The sequence below is a fragment of the Stylophora pistillata genome, chromosome 13, assembly GCF_964205215.1.
Source record: "Stylophora pistillata chromosome 13, jaStyPist1.2, whole genome shotgun sequence".
Taxonomy (NCBI): domain Eukaryota; kingdom Metazoa; phylum Cnidaria; class Anthozoa; order Scleractinia; family Pocilloporidae; genus Stylophora; species Stylophora pistillata.
This window is the reverse complement of record NC_142531.1, coordinates 22,475,636-22,488,409: the sequence shown is the minus strand read 5'-3', so window position 1 is coordinate 22,488,409 and position 12,774 is coordinate 22,475,636. Positions and strand designations below refer to the sequence as shown.

The following is a 12,774-nucleotide window of genomic DNA, read 5'->3' as shown; positions in this document are numbered from 1 at the left end:
AACCATTATAAATGAAAGGAGAGTTGTTTTAGTCTGTGACCAAATGCAGTGGTTTAATGCGAGTCAGTTTAGTTGACTTTATGACCGGATCGTAATCAATTTGCCCTTGCCCTGCTGCAACAAACGCTGTCTTCTTTTCCAATGGAACTTCATCGATAATGGTGTGCTCTTCTTAAACGCCACTGTGGCCTGCGGGTTAGCGTTCATTTTCAAGATGAATCGTTAAGGTGTTGCTTCCTAAAAGTGGCGGTGACAGATTCGTGTAACATTTTTACATTTGATATGGCCCTGATAAGGCAATTCCGTACTGGCCAATCAGGATAGAGTTTAGAACATGCGTGGAAACCTCAAAAGTATTTATGTTCAAGTGTTGCTTACGGTTTAGTTTTCGCACTCTTGATTTTAATGTCCACCATTTTCTGAGATTCGATATATTATTTTTCTACCTAAGTACAGAATTTATAGTTGAGTAGTACTTTTAATGTTAATTCTAACATTGAATCTCCTGCGATAGTAGCAGTAATTTTAGAAAGCTTTCTTGCGGTTGGCCAAAAGCTAGTGACAAATGTACAAGATAGTAATTAAGGAATACTTAACAGATACCAATTTCACCACTTCCTTTTTCTTTGACATTTCATCAGATATCGAACTAGAAATCTCGATTTTACCACCAAACAAGGCTTCTGGACTATATTCATGCAAAGAGCATACTCGCTTCACCACTAGCTGAGCTTATCAACCTCTCTGTCCAAAGTGGAAAATATCCTTCAAAGCTAAAACATGCAAAAGTTATCCCGGTATACAGGGGCGACGATGAGACCGACGCTAGCAACTACCGTCCTATTTCACTACTCTCCGTCTTCAATAAAATCTTTGAAAAAATTATGTACAACCGATTGAATTCATACATCGAATATAATGAACTATAATTTGAAGGCCAGTATGGCTTCAGAGAGAAATTTTCCACTCAGCATGCACTTTTGGACATAGTAAATACAGTACAAACTAATTTGGACAAGAAAATGTTCACATGTGGTATTTTTCTCGATTTTAAAAAAGCGTTTGATACTGTCAATCACACTATTGTACTTGATAGATTGCACCATTATTGTACATGAGTGGTTCTCGTCGTACTAGACTAATCGAACGCAAACTTGAACGCATATTGATGATGACTATATTTCATCTAAGAAAAACTCGGTAACTGGAGTTCCACAAGGATCTGTGTTAGGCCCCTTCCTTTTCTTAATTTATATTAATGACATTCATCTTTGTAGCAATAAACTTGGCTTTTATCTGTTTGCTGATGACACAAACCTGTTATATGCTGACAAGGACTTGAAATCCCTGGAAACCGTACTTAATAATGAGCTAAAAAATGTTTGTGATTGGCTTAATGCTATTAAACTAACCATTAACGTGAAGAAATCAAATTTTGTCGTTTTTAGGCCAGCACAAAAAAGGATTAATCATCAGCTATGTATCAGAATTCCGGATAATAACAACAATGGATTCACACTTCTTCAATACAAAGATTATGTAAATTTTTTTGGGTGTACTAATTGACAAGAACTTAACCAGGAGGCCTCATATTGATCTTATTGCTTCGGAGATTAGCAAAATAGTCGGTATAATTGCTAGGCTTAGACATCATGTACCTTTAAATACCCTTCAAATTTACCGTTCGCTGATTTTTCCCTACACGCTCTACAGTATAGCTGCTTGGGGCCAGGCAGCTCAGAGTGATTTAAAAAAGATTCTCACCTTACAACGGCGTGCACTCCGATTGATTTTCTTCTCCAGCAAAATATCTCATGCTATCCCTCTTTTTATAACTTCGAGTATCCTACCCATTAATATGCTCTATTTTGAAACCATTTCTGCCATAATACATGACGTTTCTACTAGCTCTAAACCTAGGAATACTCGCGAACTTTTTATCAATTCATTTGAAGTCCATACATATAACACGCGTTTCTCTTCCACAGAGAATTTTTATGTACAGAAATCTAGATCGCATGTGAAATTTAAGTCTTTCTCTGCGTTTGGTACGAGGTTATGGAACTGTCTAAACCCTGACTTGCGTAAGCTCACGAAAAGAGCATTTAAAAGGAAAACTCATAAGTTGCTATTGACTATACTTGGGGTTGAGGACTATTATGTTGACGCCCATTCATTAATATTGAAATTCAACACCAATGATTATCGAAAATTATAACTGTAGTACTTCGCTCACATCCGTATATCACAATTCTCTTCTCTCTACTTTCCAGTCTACTCTGCCTGTATTTAATTATTATGTCTTGTTTTAACTCACTAGTAATTTTATTGTATTTAATTTGTATGACAACTGTACGTATCTTTTAGCTTATAATGTAATAAACTAATGCATGGCTTATAACCCTAATAGTATTGTAGTAAAGGTGTAGTCTGATCGTCCGGGTGAGTGTAGTCCTGAGAAGGACTGTTGTCGGTGGTAGTGACTGACGTTTCGACAACCTGTGCGGAAGTCATCATCAGAGTCAAGTGAATGATTGTTGTCAGTAGAATGTTCTTATTCCAGTACACAAGAACATTCTACTGACAACAATCATTCGCTTGACTCTGATGATGACTTCCGCACAGGTTGTCGAAACGTCAGTCACTACCACCGACAACAGTCCTTCTAAGGACTACACTCACCCGGACGATCAGACTACACCTTCACATGTTACCCCCGGGTTCAAACCATTTACTGCAGTATTGTAGAAATGAAATCTCTTTAGTTTATTGTGAAATCTCTTTAGTTTATTGTGGTAATGAAATTTCTTTAGCTTGCAATGTGTAGTATTTACTTATTTTTTACTAATACCCGCCAAGACTAGTTAATACTATATGCGGGTTGTGTGAATTTGCTTCTAATGTTCTATAAAATAATAATGAACAAACAAACAAACAATAAACAAATAACGCCCTCGTGCTTGGTTCAGGAGGGCGAAATTCGAAGATAGGGAATCCCAATTAGTATCAATTAAAACTTTCAGAGAAAATGCTCTAGACTAATTGGTTCAATCTAAATTCTGCTCCGTAGATAGTCGACTGAGTAACTGTATTGTTTAGTTATCTGAGGTGTCGCAACTACCAAGGCATGCCAGAACACACCACAACAAGTATATTGCCAAAACGATAACTCCACCAATCAAGTAACCCAAAAGGAGCAACATGACAATGCAGGCACCTGAAAAATAATGAAGCAAATTAGAGCTAAGTAAACTAAAAACTTGAACTTTATTTTTATTTAGACACGGTAAATCTATCAGATAAAATAATAATATTATTACAATCTATTATTACAGTTACAATCTATTTTAATCTATATAAACATGATCTAAAATTTAAAAGTAAAATAGAAAAAAATAAAGAAATTCTGCTTTACATAGATGCCGTGTGTGTTTTGTCGATTCAGAGGAAGAAATTGCGACAACCATTTCGGAAGGATTGACTAATCAATTAAGAATCTGTTTTAAGCCTAAAATTGCGGCGTCTTGCTCCCAACGCATGGCTTCGCAGTTCAGTCGGTAGCAGCGCTCAACCAGTATGTAGGAGACAGGGATTCGCATCCCGTCGAAGCTTGAAGTTTTTCAAGCTCCTTTTTGCAAATGCTTCAATTGCTGCTCATCATCGAGGATCACGCGTCTTCCTTTGTTGCGGATGAAGTTTCTGTAATTACTTTTTGGCACTTTTCGGCGTCAAAATTGCATAGTTTGGGTAACCCAAAACCCTTAAGCTGACCTTTCTTGTCATAATACGAATGTTTTCCAGAAAGGGACACGCGGTAATGTCGGTGTCACTCGTGTGCAGGCATTTTACCAGGTAAAAAACCCACGCGTGGAATCAACTCATGTTTACTTTAACGCTCCTTTTAGGCGCACAATGTAAGCCAAAGCAATTTTAAAGTTAAATGTAAAGATCAGAATATTTTCTTCCAAGGATGATAAATGATCGACGCTGAACTAAATTATACGTTGAAGAAAATGCAAAACAGCATAACATGCAAAAGAGGAAATTTGGAAAAATACGAAGTTACGGAAACCATGAAAATCTTCGATTTTTAAGCAAGGAAATTTTTATAATTCCAAGCTAAGTAAGCTTTTCTAGTGTTTCATTCTTTAAGGCTTTGTGTAGAGCGGGGCCTTTGTTTTTTAAACCGTAAAACTTAGTGACAAGTCGAAACGGCTCGCTCTTGGTTATGATACCAAAGAGTAGAGGGACACCACGGTGATCTTCCAGGTGTTTGATCATCGTCGCCGCTCGTGGTGTACTTCGCTACTTAGGTGAGCGAGATCGACGTTCTTCCTCTCTTTAATTCTGACAGCTGTGTGAAAGACCTGATCCTTACAATGAAAAACGGTCGATTGTGCTTTTTCAGTGGCGGCTTTAAAGCTCGTCCATATTCAGCGCTTATCCTAAACATGGCATCTCTGGCTATCTACAAGACACGCTGCGATGTATTATTCGTCCATGTTCAACACAACAACTGCGCTAGTGAGAGAGAATCGAAAGATCACATTGTTGCGCTCGAGGCAGAGTGCGCTAAGTTTGCCAAGTTCTACAATGGACAACAGATCGTACGGCCTCCCGCAAGAATAAGGACAAGGTCTATCAGTTACAAGCAATGGATAAGTGGAATTGTAAAAAGTTTTAATTCGTCCGTGCATCGAAAGGCCGATGGTATGTAATTTTGCTCTTTTCCGTTCTTCACACACTCGAATAGCTGTTAAAATTAAATTTAATTGTGGGTTGTGCAGTCAAAATGCAACGTCGCCCAACATGGTTTTAGTTAAACCAGTGTCTTATGAGGCGCTTCCACCAAAATAATTTAGAAGGGAACAACAGCGCTAACCGATTTAATATCTTCTCAAGAACATGTCAAAGTCTGTTAAAACGCAGAAATTAAAAATAGTAAGAATTGGTGGTACATGTTAAAAATCATTAAAGCTCGATAGCTGCTGTCACTTTGCACTAGTTGTTCATAGTGACTTACTCATTACTTTCAGTATTTGTTCGAGCTTTTCTTCGACGAAATAGGGGACATACAAGAAATCGCAATTCACCTCTAAAACAAAAACAATAACAAGCTCTTCTCCCAATTGGACACCAGATATGACTGCGTAGTAATAATTGCGTAGTGCGCGAAGTTGCAGTGTGAAAAAAATAATGAGTGAGGAAAATAATTCTAAGTGCTGTTCAGCGCGATTTTTAACATAGATTACCTAGCTAAAAGACCTGCTTGTCTTAGATATTTATGATAATAACAAAACCTGATAACTCAGGTTTAGGTTTGAAAGGGCAAATCATTTAGTACATTTCACTCCAGAAGTAAATAATCTCTTAACTTTCGTAATTATTATTTTGGTTTCAGGCAAATGGTGTCGAGTTGAAAGATACTAGGTTCCTGAAACATACATCCAAGCTTTGTTGGTAGGCATGCCGAATGCTTTTATAAACGTGCTAAGTAAAAAATGCATTTGCGGCGCCCTGTATGGAGAGAAAAATCCAAAGATTTTTATTACAGGGATGGTAGAGTGAATGATGTTATTTCTGGTCTGAGTCATCAAAGTTCTGTACCATTAGAGTTAAAGAAAAGCTATCGGGGGAATATGGAGGTTGTTGCAACTAGTAGCTGTTAAACTCTCAACAAGCTTTACAGGCGGCCAAGGAAAGAGCATGGGGCAAGAGATCAAGCACGATTCTCACCCAGTAAACTAAAATGGTTGTTGGAAATTGAGAGGGACGAGCAACCAGAGAGTTTGAAGTAATCTGGTGGCCTGATCTTTTCTCAGGCACTAAAAATGGGAAACTGCATGACCTTGCGATTTTATGTTCCTAAAGTGATACTTTGATTTCAATGATGTGTAGTACACAGTCTAGTTGACTTGTTCGTCATGTTTCATAAATTTAGTAGCTGTTTCTTGGAAGTTTTTGTAAGTTTGTTTTAAAAAACGATAAAATGTGTTTTGCATTTAGAGGAACAAACTTGTCTGTAGAAGGCTAAGATTAAACCCTGAATACAGCAAAATGACCCTGTAATATTAATGCAATTCATGTCTAGCTAGGCGCACTATACACTGATGCCCTTCATTCTGTTGTAACCAAATTCAGAGGAAAAAAAACACCTGGAGAAACTCTTAGAGGGATAATATCTGTGGACTTTCACCATTTCTATGGTCATCAGGAATGACAGAATAAAGCAGTAACTGTTCACAAGTCTTAATTCACTTAACTGAAAGAATAATGAGTTGGAGGGAACTATAGATCATTTTTTCCCAAGCATCTCTAATAATTCATGATGGAAATAATAATAACATTGATAACAATAATAATGATAATAATGATAATAATAACAACAATGATGACAATAATAATGATAATAATAATAATAACAATGATAAAAATATTTACAATAGTTAGAGAAATAATGTTCATTATCCTGATTGTTATAATTCCTATGATTATTTCCATTAATCTAAACATTATTATTATCATTTATATTACTATTATGATTATTTCAATGTTTATCTATGAACAAAATGGTGTTATTGTTAGTCTAGCTGAATGAGTATCCAAGTGATTGAAACTGGGGCAAAAACAAATTAAGAAAAGACAGAAAAACCCCAAAAACTGTTCAGGACTGCAATTCTTGAGTTGGCTCATTGTGAAAGGTTTTGGGACTTCACTAAGCTAGTGCTGTCTGTGGTGGGCCCTGTGTCAAAGAGAGATAAGTAGCAGCTGAATTAATAATAATAATACTAAGGACAATGATAGCATTGATTGACCAAAGTCACCCTATGACTAATAACAGATGATACGTGACAAACAGCATAAGCAACACACTTTTCAAAACAAAAAGAGCAAGCTAAAACTGCCATCAGATAAAAATAACTGTCTATAAAAGACTGACAGCATAGAGCTGAAAAAAAATAGGGACTAGTTCTGCCATCAGATAACAACAGTCCATAGACTGACCACCCAAGAGAAACAGAACAGATTGGTGGTTCTGCCATCAGATAACAACAGCCCATAATGGACTGACTACCCAAGAGAAACAGATCCACCTGTTAGTTCTGCCATCAGATAACAACAGTCCATGGACTAACTACCCAAGAGAAACAGAACCAGGCAGGTGGTTTTGAATCAGAAAACAACTATTTAAGACCTCTGTACAATGTGTCTTAGAAAATCTTCTGCATTCTAACAATCTATTGAAGAGACAAACTATCAAAAACACTTGAATTTTTATTTGGGGGGAGGGGGAAGGAATTAAATGAAAATCTACTTGCCGCAGCATGCCATCCTCACTGAGCAGCCTATTTCAATTTGAAAATGATGATCACAATCATAAAGATAATGATAATGATAACAGTAACAATAACAAATCATTATTATTATCATTTATATTACTATTATGATTATTTCAATGTTTATCTATGAAAAAAATGGTGTTATTGTTAGTCCAGCTGAATGAGTATCCAAGTAATTAAAACTGAGACAAAATAATCTCAAGAAAAGCCAGGAAAACCCCAAAAACTGTTCAGGACTGCAATTCTTGAGTTGGCTCATTGTGAAAGGTTTTGGGACTTCATTAAGCTAGTGCTATCTGTAGTGGGCCCTGTGGCAAAGAGAGAAGAGTAGCAGCTGAATTAACAATAATAATAAAGAAGACAATGATAGCATTGATTGACCAAAGTGCCTCTGACTAATAACAGATGATACGTGACAAACAGCATAAGCAACACATTTTTCTAACAAAAAGAGCAAGCTAAAACTGCCATCAGATAAAAATAACTGTCCATAAAAGACTGACAGCATAGAGCTGAAAAAAATAGGGACTGGTTCTGCCATCAGATAACAACAGTCCATAGACTGACTACCCAAGAGAAACAGAACAGATTGGTGGTTCTGCTATCAGATAACAACAGCCCATAATGGACTGACTACCCAAGAGAAACAGATCCACCTGTTAGTTCTGCCATCAGATAACAACAGTCCATGGACTAACTACCCAATAGAAACAGAATTAGGCAGGTGGTTTTGAATCAGAAAACAACTACTTAAGACAAGCCCTCTGTACAATGTGTCTTAGAAAATCTTCTGCATTCTAACAATCTATTGAAGAGAAAAACTATCAGAAACACTTGAATTTCTACTTGGGGGAGGGGGGGTAAATAAATGAAAATCTACTTGCCTCAGCATGCCATCCTCATTGAGCAGCCTATTTCATTTTGAAAATGATTCAATCACAATCATAAAGATAATGATAACAATAACAAAATCATTAATAATAATGATAATTATAATAATCATAACAATAACTACAATGACAAAGTCCCTGTTAGTCTGGCCTCTACCTTGCAGAAAATACAGCCCACCAACTGAAGCTGATTTCTTTAAAGGCATTGTATTGCAATTGGTCATTAAGGCACTCAAGCCACCTCACCACGACAAGGTACGAACATTGAGGTGGAAAAAAGGGGTCTGTAAAATTGACTCCATGCTGATTCGAGATGAGAAATCTGGGTTCGAAGCTTCTTCAGTTCCACTCCAAGGAAATTTACTCTAGCTGATCTTTCGGTGAATTAGGAAGCGAGCTCTTGGGAGTCGTGACTGAGTTTGGCGCCGAAAGATAAATTTTTCGCGCCTTCGGGCTCAAAGTCTAGTGTGGCGGAGTTCACCAGATTTACGATAGTCATAACTCCCGCAGATTTAATAAGTTCGTCGGGTATTATTTTATTACGAAGAAGATAGACCAGCTATTAGACCGAACGTGAACACAACGTGAACGAGGTCGGGAATCCTGGCTAACCCCACTACTCCGAACGATGATTTGGCCAGCTGAAGTTCCCGCGTCGCCTCACTTTGGATTTCGTCGGGAAATATCTTAAATACATCGCATATGAAATATTTACGCAAAGGAACGTCACATACCTCTTTCAAAAGTAGATACCAATGCTTGCAAGGGTCAAGTGTGGCACTTGTAATCCTGCAAAGACTCTGCGTGGTTAAGTTAGCCGGTGGAAAGCCGCACGTCGAAAATCCGACTGCCTCTATGACTTCATTTCGAATGGTTTCAAAATCGAAAACATGATGCTTTTCGACATTTCGACATGAAAAATCTCGCCGAGGTTTAATATTATAATATTGGTAAGAATTTAACCAGGATACGAGGCCAAGTCGTGCGACCGCCACAGATTTTGTACCAAAACAATAACATCGTGTACCACGATCGCAAAGCGTGAACACTGATCGATCCACCAAGTGACGCAATACTGGAATTCTATGGGGTGCCATTACCGCCAAAATTATATTTTTAAAATTATTCAGCCTCTTTTTCATTAACCACTTACTTTTATGAATTAACCATACTTGTCACAATATTATTTAGCCCATTTCAAAAATTATTCAGCCTTTTTTTCATTAACCACCTACTTTTACAAATTAACCATGCTTGACACAATATTATTCAGCCCATTTTGAAAATTATTCAGCCTCTTTTTTATGGGGCATGTTTTTAATTATATCCCAACATAACTTGCGGGATTATAAATATATCCCAGAGTTCTTTTCACGTCCTTTTCCTTGCAATATGGCCGACAGGAGAGGGATCGCGGATGTTACACGTTTGCTCTCCCAAGCTGCTACCAATTTGATAAGTCTAGTATCACAAGAGCTTCGAGCAACTAACACTACTTCTGATCTGGAAACGTTGCCTGAACCATCTCGTGGAGTTCTCCTGCACTAGAGTTTTCTGGAAGAAAACCTTTTTTTTCTCCAAGGCCTGCTGTTAGCAATTCCCTCTTCTCTTCAGTACTCGGCACTTCATCTTGTGCAGTGTATGCCAAACAAAATAATTTTGCTGTTAGTTCTTTGGTTTTTTTCTTCCTCCCTTTTGCGGCCCTTGTGACGGTGAAATGTTTTGCTTGACTTGATGTTCCACGTGCAGTTGTGTTGCTTACAACTGGTGATGGAGCGTTGTGAACTTTTTGGTACGGAGAAAACGCTCGTTTCAACTCAGCTTGAGCTCGATCAGAAGTAGTATTAGTTTCTCGAAGCTCTTGTGATGATTGTGGTGCTAGACTTATCAAATTGGTAGCAGCTTGGGAGAGCAAACGTGCAACATCCGCGATCCCTCTCCTGTCGGCCATATTGCAAGGAAAAGGAAGTGAAAAGAACTCTGGGATATATTTATAATCCCGCAAGTTATGTTGGGATATAATTAAAAACATGCCCCATGAAAAAAAGGCTGAATAATTTTCAAAATGGGCTGAATAATATTGTGTCAAGCATGGTTAATTTGTAAAAGTAGGTGGTTAATGAAAAAAAGGCTGAATAATTTTTGAAATGGGCTAAATAATATTGTGACAAGTATGGTTAATTCATAAAAGTAAGTGGTTAATGAAAAAGAGGCTGAATAATTTTAAAAATATAATTTTGGCGGTAATGGCACCCCATAGAATTCGATACGGTTGTTATTCAGGTCGTACGGCACATAAAAATTGCGATATCTTTTGTCACTGTTTTATGGCAAACCAAGCGAAAGAATCATACCTAAATAATCGAAAGAGAGGCTTTTTCGAATACGGCGCCTCGCCGGTATTGCCTTTTTTGTGAAAAGGAAGGATCTTTGAAAGACTACGTGATTAAAAATGTCGTTATAAGGAAACAGGCAGAAACAGATAAAACGCAGTATTTTATGACCATTACGCGCACAACAAACTTCATTTCATTTCATGATTTTGATTTTCATCGCCAACAGATGACCCCGCGTTAACTTGCACGCAATCGCGTATCTCTCGTGGATTCATGGGCGCTAATCTGTATAATTACATTGCGGTGTAATTAATGTGATGACATCCACCCAACGCCTTCTTCCCCAAACCTCGGCATCAGTTTACGATGCCTGCTGAGAATTTTTTTCTTGAGCAAAGCTCGTCATGACAACTTTGAATATAATCGGCTGATTATTATTCAGTGATTATTGTTACCAACCGAGGCCGCATCCCGTTTTGCTTTAATTTCTGAAGTTCCCATTTACAGATATTGCCCCTTCTTCACTCTTCTTGCTTACTGCCGGATAACGTTGTCTCCCCAACCCTAAACCCAGGTTAAACTGACCTCAGGGACTCAAAATTTAGTGATAAAACTCTTTTAAGTTGAAGGCTAACATTTCTACAGTGTTAAATTTTACCTTCGGGGAAAATTGACTTCACTTGCCTCTATCACTTCCCTGGTCATGACGCTGAAAGAAATTTAAGCGAAATGAACATAAAGTTGGCCAACACTGACAGGGTTGCAGCAATGTTGAAATGTTTCTGCCTCCAAAATGTAGCATGCTTACACTTAAAGATTGTTTTAATAGTAATCACTGGAGTATAAAGACTAAAACAAAATATGTAAATAAAGCAAAGTTATCAAAAGTTTACATATATTTCTGCGAGAAAAAATGGGATAGTTTAAATATCAAATATCAAAGCCACAGAAACAAAGTTGGAAAGTTTGGCTTAATCCTTGCAGTATAAAGACCAACAAAAAAAATATGTAATCAAGGATATCAAAGTTTTGCATATGTATCTTCTGGAAAAATATGCAAAACATTCACGTCAGTTTTATAAGCAAATTTTTTACCAAATTAAAAAATATACAAGCAGATTTAAATGACAAGCACAAAGGATTGGGTAAATTCTCGGCTACAGAATGAGTAAGCTTACTAAGAGGTTTAATGAACAGATGGTGATGTTATTCGGAACTCAGAATTACTTCCGCCTCGTAACAAAGTCAATCAAAGTGGCTCGCATCAAACCTTTGGATTCCCTTAAAGCAGAAAAAATTATGGGAGGAATCAATGTCTTAAAGACTTAACAGGATCTTCTTTACAGGGATTAAACAGGCAACCAGATCTCATATATCGCCGTAAACGCATCCAGCGCTGTAACGGAACCTGTTAATTCAAAGCAGTGTTATCAGCTCAACTAACCCTTGCTCTGTAGCGACAACTGCTGTCTTCTTCTTCATTCGAACACCATCGATAACGATGTGCTCTTCTGTAATAGCCAGTATGGCCTGCGGGTTGTTGCTCATTTTCAAAGCGAATCGTTGAGGTGTAATTACACGTCGCTGACAAAAAGTTCCGAGCTTTGCGTATTTACGAGAAAGGAGGGCGCTGGTTGTTCCAACTGATCGGTAACGTTGGTGGTCGCGTCATTATGACGTCATGAGCTAGAAATCAACAGTCTTAAACTCGAAATAGTCATTTCTGAGAAAACTGGCTGCAAAGTAGGGCCAATCTTATAGCTAAGATCGCGTAACTGCTTCCGAACTGCATTAGCGGCCACTTAATCTTTAAATGGAAGACTAATTCTCACTATGCTACTTTCGTCATTGTTTCTTTCGTGAGCAAGAAACTGGGGCAAGATCTTAAACCCAAAGAAATTAAGCCGTCAATTGTTAAAAGGCACTGTGTTGTTTCTTTTTTCATGTGATGCAAATTATGTCGGATACACAGCCCGACACCTTCATCAGCGCATTGCTGAGCACAAAAATTCGGCAATCGGGAGACATTTCTTAGAAACTCACGGTAACGACAACCTCTTGAAAGAAAACCAATTCACAGTTTTAAGAAAGTGCTAGGGAAAATTTGATTGTTTAGTATTTGAAATGCTCTTCATTAAGAATCTTAAGCCTAATTTAAATATCCAGACGGACTCCATACGTGAGAAACTTTTTGTTGAATATTTTTAA

General features: G+C 37.5%; 3 long non-coding RNA genes across 3 annotated transcripts; 1 reads left to right on the top strand and 2 right to left on the bottom strand.

Moving 5' to 3' along the window:
• Positions 1 to 2,742: 2,742 nt before the first annotated feature.
• Positions 2,743 to 12,347, bottom strand: LOC148718181 (uncharacterized). Its single transcript, XR_015994832.1, has 3 exons — positions 12,011 to 12,347; positions 11,225 to 11,275; positions 2,743 to 3,217 (listed from the first exon to the last, which is right to left on the bottom strand). It is a non-coding gene; the product is annotated as an uncharacterized LOC148718181 (long non-coding RNA).
• LOC148718183 (uncharacterized) lies at positions 4,536 to 6,246 on the top strand. Its single transcript, XR_015994834.1, has 2 exons — positions 4,536 to 4,710; positions 5,402 to 6,246. It is a non-coding gene; the product is annotated as an uncharacterized LOC148718183 (long non-coding RNA).
• LOC148718182 (uncharacterized) lies at positions 6,234 to 11,218 on the bottom strand. The gene is made up of 2 exons (XR_015994836.1): positions 8,965 to 11,218; positions 6,234 to 8,251 (listed from the first exon to the last, which is right to left on the bottom strand). It is a non-coding gene; the product is annotated as an uncharacterized LOC148718182 (long non-coding RNA).
• Positions 12,348 to 12,774: the final 427 nt, after the last annotated feature.